The sequence below is a fragment of the Rhinatrema bivittatum genome, chromosome 3 (genome assembly GCF_901001135.1).
Source record: "Rhinatrema bivittatum chromosome 3, aRhiBiv1.1, whole genome shotgun sequence".
Lineage (NCBI taxonomy): Eukaryota > Metazoa > Chordata > Amphibia > Gymnophiona > Rhinatrematidae > Rhinatrema > Rhinatrema bivittatum.
The window spans coordinates 327,626,016-327,639,662 of record NC_042617.1 but is presented as its reverse complement, the minus strand read 5'-3'; the positions used below and the strand labels follow the sequence as shown (position 1 = coordinate 327,639,662).

Genomic DNA, 13,647 nt, shown 5'->3' with positions numbered 1-13,647 from the left:
GGAATGCATGCGGCCAGGCAGAGGCGAAGCTGTAAAATCGGTAACCCGAGCCCCCTGGGCAGATCCGGTGTCAGGGCTTTAAGGTAGGGGAAAGGAGAGAGAGGAGAGGCCATGGAAAAGTGAAGGAGACGGAGGGAGGAGGAGGAGGAGGGCCCCCCTCGGGGAAATTTGGCTCAGGGATTAGGGAATTTTATCGTGGTATACAGTGACCTACTCAGGTTACAGCCCACGTTGGCTCGGATTTCTTCTCCCTTGCTAGCAGAAAGGGGAAAAAAAAAGAAAAAGGCTGATGTGTTTTCAGATCCCACCCCCAGCCCTCTCCTCCTCACCACCCCCCCCCCCCCGTTTGAGTAATACAGGAAAAATGGGAGATAAGTCTATTTTAAGTGCAGCCGGTGGGAAGCGTTGCCCCCCTGGGCTGGCACTTGTGGCCTGGGCCCTGCATGGCACAGGCAGCCTGGCCCCCTTCATTGCTGCACTCCGCCACAGGCTGAGATTATGTTTCCAGTTTTGTTATCGCTGGAGTAATGTACATGACAGTTGTAACAAATTTAAATTTGATACAATACAACACTGTGTGGTGGAAAAGTGCAGGGCTTTGCATAGCTGCTGGCGTAGATTACATTTCAGTGAAAAAAATACATTCAAGTGGCAGGCAGGGGTTTGTTTCCCTGTGACCTTCGGTGGTTCCTTCCCCTCCTCCTCCTCCTCCTCCTCTCCCCTTTCTATTCAGTTCGGATCCATTCAAGCCTTTTTTGCTTGCTCAGCGAGGGTCCTTCCCGGGGCTGTGGCTGCTTTATTTGGACCCCAGCGCTCTGTGCTTTGCAGACCCGGAGAGGCCCTTCAGCCGGTAAAAGGGAGTCACGGTGTATTCGATGCTTACCGGGAGTCTGCACTACATTTCCCTTCCTGCATCTGATGGAAGTCTCCATTCATTAAACAAATAAAAACAGCGCTACAAGGGGGAAAAGTAACTTTAGTCTTTAATTCAAAAGTGTTTTCTCTTTGAGTCAGGGCAAAGAAGTGCCAGGCGTTTGCATGCCAGATTTTGAAACACGGCGCCTTTTGCTCAATGATTTAATGTTCTGCGACTTCTGGTAGAGAATTTTTTTTGGGGGGGAGGGGCGCGGAAACCTGCAGAAGGTGCCCCGGGAGCGTACCTGTTGGAGCAGAACCTGCTCCAACAGGTACGCTACTTTGAGCCTGGACCAAGCCGGTCAGGGAGTCGTGTGGGTGCCATCCTAGCCCCTGTCCCCCCTCCCCCAGTGCTCCCCCACATGATGGAGAAAGCCAATGCCGATCTAAATCTAACCTTGTGCCTATGACAGCGCCGTGCAACCTGCTCACCTTTCATTCTTGGTCAGAGGGAAGCCCATGAAAGGTGTCTTGTTGCTCTTCAGACCAGTAGCTTGCCTCTCTTCCACCTCCTCTTTTCATCCTGCACACATTTCTTCTTTTTTGTTGCATAGGTGTGTGTGTGTGTGTGTGTGTATGTGTGTATTATTTTTGCGAGTGGGTAGGCAAGAGGTTTTTATTGGGCTCGTTCAGCAGCACATCTGAAGGAGGCATTTCTCTCCAGAAAGCGGGCCGCAGATGTGCCGTCTTCCTCCGGTGAAACGGTTTCGCCCGCAGCTTGCTCGATGGCCCTGGCGGCCACGCATTCAGGTGGAGCGCTGCCTTCCTCCTTTCAGCCTGCAATTTAGGGACATGGACCTTTGCTTCAAACAATCTGTTACCCTGAGAACACCTGCTTGGTATATTCATGTACGCTCAGGGAGCTCTTTTATTAATTAAGTGAATTGTTATAGTTTTGTTTTTGGTTTGTTTTTTTTTCTTGAAGGATACTGTGCGGTCTGCAGCACTGGTGGAAACCCAAGTCCTTGGGACAGGTTAAGGCCTGAGCAATAGCAATGCAAAAGCTTTCCCCCCCCCCCTCGCTGCCCTGCCCTGCTCCGGAGGGTCCACCTCTGGGGGTTGAGGAGGGTCGTTTGGTCTGTGGACCCAGGCTGGGTGCCGGTTAGTGCCAGCTCGTGATGGGGGGGGGGGGGGTTGTTTTATTAAGTGCTGTGGACTTTCTGGACTGAGATTTGGCAACTTGTTGTCATGTGGGGCCAGCAAATGGTTTTCAGATGGCTAAAAAGACATTTTGTCAGCGCCAGCCTGGGCCAGATTTATCGGGTGACCTGGAGAGGGAAGGAGCTCCATAGCTGTGCCAGAGCGCGCTCGCCCTCCAGTCTGCCCTCCAGCCGCATTCATACTGAATGCCCCCAGGGGCCGCTGGCATAGATTGCAGAACAGCCCTGGACCTGACGCACCTGGACTATCAACATGGGCGTGGGAGGATGGTTAAGAAGGAGATGCAGAAATTTACAGCCGTGAGAATAAAATGCAATAAAGAAACATAATGAGAGACCTTAAGCACATTTTATTTTAGTTCCTGACTGAATTATTTTAAGGCATTTCAGGTAGCAGCTGCCGATTTAAGAAAACCCCAAGATTTATTTTCATAGACATCAGGTAAATATTTCTGGGCTACGCTGCTAAGGATAGATCCCGGCCGGAGAGGGCCTGACCTCTTGAAGGATATCATTCCTTATCCAGGACACTTTGTGGTCTTCTTTTTTGCTTCTATAGTATCCATACTTAACCCAGTGCTTAGGTCCTCCCCCTGCCCCCAACCAAGCTTTGTCATAATATAAACAGATGCTAAAAGTAGTGAGACCGTTGCCTGCAGCAGCTGCGTAATGTCCCTGGTGGGCCTTTGTGGACGGCACCCAGTCGCCATCAACCTGCCAGCCGTGACCCCCGTTGATTTCTCAGGTCTGGTTGATTCCCCACCCGGCTACCCTATGGTCTGCGCCAGTTGCTCAGCTAGCTGTGCTTCCTTTCTCTGCTCCTTATCGCCCTCCCTGGGTGGTACCCGGCCACCAGTGACCTGGTTGGTTTCTGGGGAGCTGTAGCCTGCCGGTTGAAGGCTGTTGGGGATGATGACACCTGACAGGTCTCGTGTCCCAGGCCACGGCTTTCCTGCTGGGTGGTAGAGGCCTCCATTGGCTGGTATTATAATACGGAGCAACTAATCGTGATCCTGCGCCTCACCTCTACTCCAGGTCCTCCTCTGCAGTCAGGCTTTAGTGGTGGATCATGTGAGCAAGAACGCAGTCCACAAAAATGACCAGTGATTGCAAAACAAAGAATCCTGCTGGAGGACAGGTGCCCAGATTAAACCTCCTGAACCTTTTTCTATCCTCATCCTAGTCAGGAAATCAGGCTTGATCATTTGGTGAAACATTTCTCCCCCCACCCCCCCCATCTTCATATTGAGAAAAGGTTAGAAGGAAAAATCTGCAACACAGGAGACAGGCCAAGGTGATAAATAAGGTGAAAGTTGATTTGATGAATAGTCAAGGGTTTGACATGTGCTCTTTAAGGAAAAAAAAAAAAAAAAAGCAAAACCATGACTTTGGGGGTGCGGACGTTCAAGGGCCAGATATTTTGGAGGGGAGCAGCTGGTAGTCACCAAACAGGAATGACACCTAGGGCTCACCCCTGGTGACCTTAAGATAGCCGATCACTGTGACAAAGCAAATGGGGAAGTCAGTAATCTACTTGGATATCACTAACAGAAAGAAGGAAGAAATATTCCCTGGGTGAGACCCCCAACCATGGGGATCTGAATAAGCCAGAAGCAATCCAAACAAGGACCTGCACTACGAGCCAGCCGTTTGTCGGGAGGACTGAAGGAGATAAATCTGCACTCCCTGGAAGAAACGAGGCAAGGAGAGAGAGAGAGAGGATACAAACTTTCCAGTATCTAGCAGGCTTCAATATTATAAGGCATCAGAAGGAAGCATTTTTCATAGAATGCAAAGCTGTAAGGGAGGAAGCTGACGACGAATGTGAGAGGGAACAGACTCCCCGTGGAGGTTACAAGAGCCAAAACTGGCAGAGCTCAAGTGAGCGTGGGATAGGCACAAGGGATTGGTGTCTGTCTTAATACTGGGCTGTCTTATGGTATTGGAGAGAACAAGTGCACAGTTCTTGTAGCCATATTGGCGCTGGAGGAAACTGGAGTGTTTATAGGTTGTGGCACAGGGGCTTTTCAGACTACCCAGGGCCCTTTTTCAGTTGCTAGAGAGAGAAATTGCGCCACTCCATCAAGTCCCAGCAGCTCATAAGAACATAAGAACATGCCATACTGGGTCAGACCAAGGGTCCATCAAGCCCAGCATCCTGTTTCCAACAGTGGCCAATCCAGGCCATAAGAACCTGGCAAGTACCCAAAAACTAAGTCTATTCCATGCTACTGATGCTAGTAATAGCAGTGGCTATTTTCTAAGTCAGCTTAATTAATAGCAGGTAATGGACTTCTCCTCCAAGAACTCATCCAATCCTTTTTTAAATCCAGCTACACTAACTGCACTAACCACATCCTCTGGCAACAAATTCCAGAGTTTAATTGTGCATTGAGTGAAAAAGAACTTTCTCCGATTAGTTTTAAATGTGCTACATGCTAACTTCATGGAATGCCCCCTAGTCTTTCTATTACCTGAAAAAGTAAATAACCGATTCACATCTACTCATTCAAGACATTTCATGATATTAAAGACCTCTATCATATCCCCCCTCAGCCGTCTCTTCTCCAAGCTGAACAGCCCTAACCTCTTCAGCCTTTCCTCATAGGGCAGCTGTTCCATCCCCTTTATTATTTTGGTCGCCCTTCTCTGTACCTTCTCCATCGCAACTATATCTTTTTTGGGATGCGGCGACCAGAATTGTACACAGTATTCAAGGTGTGGTCTCACCATGGAGCGATACAGAGGCATTATGACATTTTCCGTTTTATTCACCATTCCCTTCCTAATAATTCCTAACATTCTGTTCATGATGAGCCAGGGGAAGGCAGAAAAAATTCCTTACTAACCCAGAATCTGGCCATTAGCTCAGACTCCCTGGTTTAGCACTTTCCTATAGTGAATAGTGCATCCCCATGGACCTTTGCTTTCAGGTTTTTATTCATAAGTGTTTATTACAACAGTGGAAAAACTGACTTGCCATTTTTCCGGGTCAACATCATTTTTGTTCTTCTGGCAATAAATTGTGATAAATTCCTGGGAGAAATAAAAACTGAAAACGAAGGTCCCCAGTGGTATTTCCGGCTGTTTTTTTCTTCCTCCAAGCTGTTAACTAACAGTAGTCTTGAGCGTCAACGTGTGCGAGACACCTTAGTCCAGTCAGAGTATGGACCATTCATCTTCAGGCAGTTTCTAACTCACTTGGAAACATCACCCTGGCACTCATTTTTCTGGACGCATTCATGAAACCCTGGCAGACTTTACCAGTCGCGTGCCCCGTGTCCAGGTGGTGGCTGACCGGTCTCTGAGAAAGCCAGGAGGCTTGGTTGGGCAGGAGCTGATTCTTGCTCCACATTTATGCTCCTCTCTCCTTTTTCGTTTCAGGTGTTTTCCCCCGAATTGGCCCCTCGGGCTGTGACTGGGTCTGCAGTTGCTCAGTCCTGCTTGGGATCCCTTTTGGACTCTGGACGGTACGTCTGCCTCTTGCCATTCAGTTCTAGGCATATTAGAGCAAGCCCGGAGATTTCTAGAGCTGGGGTCACTCTTGGCCCAAAAATCATTTATTTACATGTCCACCTTCGTTGCCAGCTGTAGAAGTCAAAGCGAGACAGGCGTCTGTGTTAGCCTTTCACAGCATTACCTCAAAGAATGTATTCTTGATGAATAATTTAAGACTGGCATTTTGCATCCTTCCTCGTTCCTGCAGTTTAAACATGTCCCCCATCCAGCTGGGTTTCACAGCAAAGTGATATTTGGAGCGAGAGAACCATTAGCTTCCATGGTGATGGGGAAGACACTTAACATGCCTGAAGGTTGAAGATCCTTCCGCGATCTGGGGGAGCCACCTCACAGGCAGCGCTGGACTGAGGCAATCTCCCTGCTGCTGTTTGGTTTCCAGGGGCAAAACCCCCTCACCCCAGGTTCTCCGCCTCCAGAAGCCTGATGGCAGAAAAAGACCACTTGGTCTATCTAATCTGGTCCCTGTGCCTGATAGCTTACGAGTCTGAATACCTTACAGGAAGGTTAAGCAACTTAATCAAGGTCGCGCAATGAACTGAGTGGTAGGCAAAAGGGGCACCTTAGGATGTATGGATGCTGCAACTTTTTTTGGCTCCGATTCCTGTGCTATGCGGTTGCACAGTCCAGGGACATCATTTTCCACACCGGGCGTTTTGAGAATACCGACTTCTTATTTCCATCCTGACAGCTTTACCTGCTTTCGGCCCGGGCAGCCCTCGTCCACCCTTCACTTGGGGACCAGGGGGTCTCCTTCACATGAAGCTTACCCCAGGTGATGCCTTTTGGCTCCCTTCGGAGCCTGCCTCGGGCATGCTTTCTTCTGACTGAGCGGCTGGCAGATGTGGAGGAGGTGTGATTTGAGAGGGCCTCCATCCAAGGAGAAGGGGGCCAGGTCTCCCGCATGCTGCCCCCCCCCCCCCCCGAGAAAACTGCCCTGCAACTGAACAAGCTGCACGACTGGATTAGAGGGAAGTGATCCTGCGAATGCCCCTCGGGAACAGCATAGAGTGTCCTACAGTCAGTGCTAATGGGCGGATGATATTAGTGGGCAGAGTGGAAAGCAACTCTGGTGTTAGCCTCTGGCGAATGCTTAAGTGCTTTGCACAGTCAGATGTAACCGTGGGGGTCGGGGAGGCTTATCCCGAACCATTGTAGGGCCCCCGGTGTAGGGTGTGGCAGTGGTAGCACAGTTTGCTGGAGTTGGGACCTGAAATAATGTTAGACTTTTTATTTCCAAGCTGCTCCGTAGGCCCACGGGGTAGACAAGCCACAAATCCGCGCTGAGCATTCGGACGGAACCTCTCGCAGTTCACAGGGAGAGATCTCTTCGCTTGCCGAATTCAGCTCTGAATCTCTTCCGTTAGAAGTGGCCCGAGGCTTGTAAAGGGGAGAGTGTGGATGCCTTTGCTCTCTGCACAGTGGGAGTGCGCGTGTGGTAGGAGGCCGGATGTGGCTCGCTCACAGACTGGGGGGTCGTCTTCCCCTCACAGGAGCTCACGGCTGCACCAGGAGCCGGGCTTTTCTGACACTGCCGTGCCGCTAGTGGTCTCGCTGGTTCTCAGCTCCCCTCGCTGCGCAGCTGCTCACAGCACACGCTCTCTGCTCTCACTCACAGACACAATGGTGCACTGAAGCGCACGCTCGGAGCCCCGACCACTGGGGCGGTGATTGGCATTATTTTTTTCAAGCAGGGGGCCACTTTAGAGGGGAAAAAAAAAAAAAAGAAATCCAATAATGTGAGAGCCAGGACCATGAACAGACAAAGCAGCTCGTGCCCTGGTTAGGAAGGTCCCCCCTCCACTGATGGGCCCCGCTGCTTGGGCCTAGTCGGAGCGATTCGTGGCACTGAAACAAGGTGGTCTCCTCCTCATTCTCTGTCTTCCTCCACACACGCAATTCTCTCTCCTTCAGCTCATCTCCATCTCACGCTCTCCCCCCCCCTCTCCCCCGGCCCATCTCTCCACATGCTTTTCCCTTAGCGCCTCTCCACCACACCCTCTCTTCCTCCTACCTGATCCTCCCCCCCCCCCCCAAGCGGGCTCTCCCCCTCAGTTGGGTACTCCTCTCTCACCTTCTGGGAGGCCTGCTGCCACCTCTGGAACAGCTGTTCTCTTGTTCCAGCCGTGGGCCACTGTGAATTGCCTTCCTTGGAGCCCCCAGGGCAGGGCTCTTTGTCCTGTAAGGTCTGGGAGCCACTGGCCACCCCTGTCACCCTTCGGTGCTGCTCCCTGGCTCTCTTCCCTGCCTTCTCTGGAAAAACTGCTCTGTTTTTTTTTTTCCTTTGGCACCTGGCGGCTTTCGGTGCATTTGAGCTGTGCGGTGCCCGGTCTCACGGTCTCACGAGAATGGCCCTGGAGTTCAGGCGCCAGGGGGCTCCAATTCAGCGAGAGCCCCCAGAAGCCAGAAGAAAAGAGAACAGCTGTTCCAGAGAAGGCGGGGGAGGAGAGTCCGGGAAGGTCGATAGGAGCCACCACTGGCTCCCGGGCCTTACGCTATAAAGAGCCTTGCGCTGGGGGCTTCACATTCTCTGGGGCCACACCGGGAAGTCCAGACAGGCAGGATGCGTGAAGGCTTTTAAGATCTGGAGAAAAGGTTTTCAGTAGATTTTAGGCGACAGACGTCGTTGCTGTAAGAAGTAGTATTACTTGAGCGCTGTGCGATGTCATTATAGCGATGAGGGTGGGTATGCAGGAAATCTGAGCAAGCTGTCAATGTTTGTCTTCTGTTTCGTGCTCAGAGAGATTCTTGGTTGTTTTCAGACACTGCCTGGAACAAAATGAACCAGAGTTGGCGGGTGCTAACCGGCCTGCATTGGTGGCAGAGGTGATGCCTTGGGGGGCCACAGGTTTAGGGGAGGAGGTGTTTCCCGGTGAAGGGAAAGGGGTGATACCTCCTAGCTGGGGGGATGGGAGGGCAGAGAATTGGGGAAGAGGTTGCTCTGGGCTGCGTTGGTACCCAGGAGAGGAGAGGGGGGAGAGAGAGAGAGAGAGAAGGTGATCTGGAAGGCAGGAGGAGGTCCTTCGCTGTCATGTGTTCTCGGGAGGGGAAGAGGGATAGCTGTCCAGACAAAGTGAACCCGTATTCTAGGAACACCCCCGGGTGTCGGTGGTGAATTACCTGGGATAAAAGTAATCAGTAAGTGGGAAAGGGAAGAATATTCAGATGGGTTTGTGCAGCTGGGCAAACCCTTTCAATATCGACCCAAGATACAAGAGGCTATAAAACAGACATCAAAAGGAAGACTAGGGCAGTTCTGCTCTGATTGAAGGGAGAGTAGCTGAGAATCCCGTGCTTGCTTTTACCCATCATGGAAAGCAGGGATATAGCACAGACGGCCAGATTTGAAAAATGTAATGCTTCTAGCGTGCCATTTTATTCCAAATGTTGTGGTCATCCTGGGCAAGTGAATTTTATATTGAGCAACGTGCACGTCATCCTTTTGCAGTAGAGAAGTCACGTTGGGGCGACGCCAGAATGTAATGTGGATGGGTGCATGGCGCAGCAGTAGGTTGGTAGGCAGCAGAGTCCTGCTCACCTGCTGCGACTCCCTGGGGTAGGGATGGACAAGATGGATGGTCTCTCACGCTTCTGGATTTCCAGAGAAAGTTACTGTTGGGGATGAAGATGCGGAATCGACAGCCATGCCTTGCTGGTAACCGATGTATATTATGGAGACTGTTGGTGACTCCAAGGCCCTTCATGTTCTTTGTTCTCCAGACACAATAGGATTTAGTAAAAAAAAGAAAAAAAAGAAATGCCCTCATCTTGGCCAGCATTCTTTGCCTAGGTTGACCTTTATTTCTCCGTGCACCTTTGGAAATCATCTTTACTGAATAATGGTAGGAGAATCCAGGTTGAAGTTTATTTGATTCTATAGATTGCAAGTCCTCTTGGGCAGGAATTGTTACTCACCTTGAGGTTGGATGTGGAAGAGGAGAGTACTTCAGTCTCCAGATCTGACTCCAGATCCTATAATCTGGTAGTTCCTCCTCCTCACGCTCTGCCATTGGGGAGGCTCGGACAAGTTTTGTTAAGAAGGGATTCCAAGTACAGGAGCCGGAATTAGTTTTAAGAGCCACCGTGAGCTGAAGCAAATTAAATTCACCTACAAAGAGCCAAGAATGCAGTCCTGGCTTCTGAGCTCTCAGCTTTATTTATCCGACTTTTGATCCTTCCATTTGTCATCTCTATCAACTCCTTCCATTGCTTTTCATTTTACACTTTTCTTATTTTGGTTCTTTTCGTCTGGATCTTTTCTATTCTCTCTTCTCTTTCCTCCATCTCTACATGGGTACTGCAGCTCTCTTGTTTCACATCTCTTTCCCTCTGTCTAGTATCTCCTTCTCTTTCACTCATCCTTTTATCGCTGATCTTGTGTCACTGTCCAACCTGCCTCTCCTCTTCTTTCTTCTATCACCCTCTTCGCCCAGCCTGTCCCTCCCCTTCCTTCCTTCCCTTCTGCTCATCTCAGTTTGTCAGCGTTCCTCCTCCTCCCGCTGCACTCTCTCTCTCTCTTTCACCTTCTCCACCTTCTGCATCCACAGCCTCCACGAGGTTCCGCTGAGTACATCTGAGCCCTGCAGCACCATCACCCCCTCCCTCCCGCCCAGCATGGTGCTGTGTGGCACAGCCTGGGCCAAGCTTGTTCAGCGGTGTCACGTGGAGGACTCCTGCTCTTTGAGGATAGCGAGCCAGGTTATGGCTGGTTAATGTCTGCCCTGCTGTGTGAGACTTCTGGAACTACCGAAAGGTTCCTCTAGGCTTCTCAGAATCCAGAACCCCTGTCCCTGAAATGCACGCACTGGGTTGCAAAGTTGAAAATTCCAGATGTCAGGAGGAAGAAAGAGGGGGCAAAGTCTATTGAAAAAAACATTAAAAAAAACCCCCATAATCACAAATAGGAAGAAACAAAAACAGATGTTTTGCATCAAGGTGTGTTGTAATTACTTATTCACGGATTGAAGAGTCTGAACTCAGAATCCTGGGCATTTGCTTTCCGTGTCTCTTTGGCACAGTCCTTGACATTTCCCTGGTGAGGGAGCCTGCCCACACACATCCCCAAACTCTGCCAGCAGGCCAGTCCTAATGCTGTCACTGCCAGGCATCACAAATTCTCAGCCAGAGCTGAAGGGGGAAGTCCCTGCAAGTAAAGCCCCGTAAATGTTCCTGGTGCAGCTGAAAGGAGAACCTGGACATCCCAAACTGCTATGCAAAAGGAGTCTTAAAATACTGCCCAGCAATGGTGCATGGAAGTCAGCAGGAAATGTGCATTCCTATAGGAAAGCAGCCAAGCTTGCCAGTGCTGTGAGCACAGGAGCACTGGGTGTTGTGATCGGCACTATTTTTCAAGCAAGGCCCACTTTGGCAAAGGAAACCTTAATGTGAACGCCAAGACCATTGCCAAAAAAAGCAGCTGGGGCCCTGGGTGAAGTGGACGTAGGTCCCTCTCCAATGATGTAGGCCATGCAGCTGCGCAAGCACACAGTGGAATCTTTATGGGTAGAAATCCCTTGTGTGTTGGGGAAGATATAGTGCTAGGAGTATAATGCCGTCCACCTGGCCAAGATGGTGAGACAGATGATGAAATGCTAAGAGAGATCAGGGAATCTAACCAATTTGGCAGTGCAGTAATAATGGGAAATTGACTGGTAAATGTAACATCAGGACATGCTAGAGACATAAAGTTCCTGGACAGAATAAGCAAATAAACAACTGCTTCATGGAGTAATTGGTTTGGCAACCTGCGAGAGAGGGAGCTATTTTAGATCTAATTTTTAGTGGAGCACAGGATTTGGTGAGAGAGATAATGGTGATGGGGAAACTTGGCAATAGTGATCATAATATGATCAGATTTGAATTAATGACTGGAAGGGTGACAATAAGTAAATCCACGGCACTAGCACTAAACTTACAAAAGGGAACTTTGATAAAATGAGGAAAATAATTAGAAAAAAACTGAAAGATGCAGCTGTGAAGGTTAAGTGTGCAACAGGCATGGACATTGTTTAAAAATACAATCCTAGATACGCAATCCAAATGTATTCCACGCATTAAGAAAGGTGGGAGGAAGACAAAATGATTACTGGCATGGTTAAAAGGTGAGGTGAAAGAGGCTATTTTAGCCAGAAAAAAAATCCTTAAAAAATTGGAAGTGTTGCAATCATGATGGGAGGGAGCACCAGGGGGCACTCCCCATTGTGGGACGAGATATGTGTGCCCTTGCGGTGAGGTAGACCTCGTCTGGGAAGGTGAGGACCAGACCCCTGCTGACCTGCGCAGCCTAGTGAGACCAACCATGCAAGGTTTGGCCTCTGAGTGGTCCTCCGACCACTCCAAGCCCTTTCGGACCTGCTGCAGGGAGCAGCAAAGGCAGCAGGGCGGACAGAGATCAAGGGCTGAAGAAGTCATCGGCACTGGAGGAAGAGACGAAGACACCAGCGTTGAAGGCTGAGACGAGGATTCAGACATTGAAGGCTGAGACGAGGACTCAGAGGTTGAAGGGTGAGACGAGAATTCAGACATGGCACAACAAGGCAAGGCATGGCAAGCTAAAAACATGGAATAAAAGTCCGGAACTACCAGGCAAGTAATATCCCTTAGGCGCCCTACACAGCCCAGCCGGGCTAGTCGCGGACCACACAGAAGGGCATCAAGACCCTGGGAATCCAGGAACAGGGTGAAGACGGACTGGTGAGCAATGTCCCTCAGGCGCCCTACACAGTCCCGCTGGGCTGGTTGTGGACCACGAGGAGAACGGGACCTGCCCTAGGAAGGGGCAACATCGAGACATCAGGAACAGACGAGCATCAAGACAGGCGGACATCTGGACATCGAAGACATCTGAACGTAGATGAAGAGGGTCTTTGGCCCCGTGGGATGGAGGAATCCCACTAGCACCCTACACACTCCAGCTGGGGTGGTAACGGACCACTGGGACGGACTGACAGAACCTCAGAAACATGGAAGACGAAGGACATCAGGACGCGGAGGCACATCAAGGGACGCTGGGGTACTGGACACATCAGGAGACATCATGACATCAGTGCAGAGACCGGAACAAGAAACGAAGAGGGATCCCATGAAGAAGACAGCCAGGCAGAAGCGGAAAGAAGGAAGTCCCAAGAAGACCAGCTCTAAGAGGACAGCTCCAAGGAGGAACTTGCTCCTTGCGAAGGCAAGGTTGAACTGACGGAGGAGCCCTTTTGTAGGGCAGAAGGAGCGACTCCCAGATGACATCAGCAGGTGGAGCCAGGAGGGCCACTCCCTCACTGGCCCTTGAAATCCAGGAAGAAGGCGCGGCCCTGCACCTAAGGAGAGGAAGCAGGAGAGGTGCAGGACCCTGGACAGCGGCCCTGCTGAAGAAGCGGTAAGAGGAGGAGTCGGAGCAGGCTGAGCAGGCTCGACACTGAAGCGGTGGCGTCCTTCCGCTCAAAGAGGTGGAGCAAGGCGGCGTCCTGCCACCGAGGAGCAGGCCTCAGGCTTGCCAAGGATGGCATGGGCGGCAGCTCCATGCCGCGAAGACGCTGAAGTCCACGGCTCCCTGCCGTGGTGAAGCGATGGCGACTGCAGCCTCCTGCCGCAACGGAGATCCGGGAGCGGCACAGCTGCAAAGAAGGCCTGGCAACGGCCCCTGCCACGCCGGCCATGACAGCGGCCTCCAGACTGCGGGACGGAGGGAGGTAAAAGCCTACTCGTGGCCTTGCTACGAGCAGGATCGCAACAGGAAGAAGGATCCATCTGAAGAAAATAGGAAAAATCAAAAGCATTGTCAAGTTAAGTGTAAAACATTGATAAGGCAGGCGAAGAGAGAATTTGAAAAGAAGTTGGCCATAGAGGAAAAACTCATAATAAAAAATATTTAAAATATTTCCAAAGCAAGAAACCTGCGAGGGAGTTGGTTGGGGTTGTTAGATGAACGAGGGGAGTTAAAGGGGCTCTTAGGGAAGATAAGGCCATTGCAGAAAAACTAAATGAATTCTTTGCTTCTGTGTTTACTAATGAGGATGTTGGGGAGATACCAGTTCTGGAGATGGTTTTCAAGGGTGATGAGTCA

The 13,647-nt window shown here is 50.6% G+C and overlaps 1 protein-coding gene across 2 annotated transcripts in view; it reads left to right on the top strand.

Annotated features, from left to right (window-relative positions):
• Nucleotides 1-13,647, top strand: part of SOBP (sine oculis binding protein homolog) — a 379,042-nt gene that overhangs the window by 1,064 nt on the left and 364,331 nt on the right. The gene's annotated exons all lie outside the window — the stretch shown is intronic.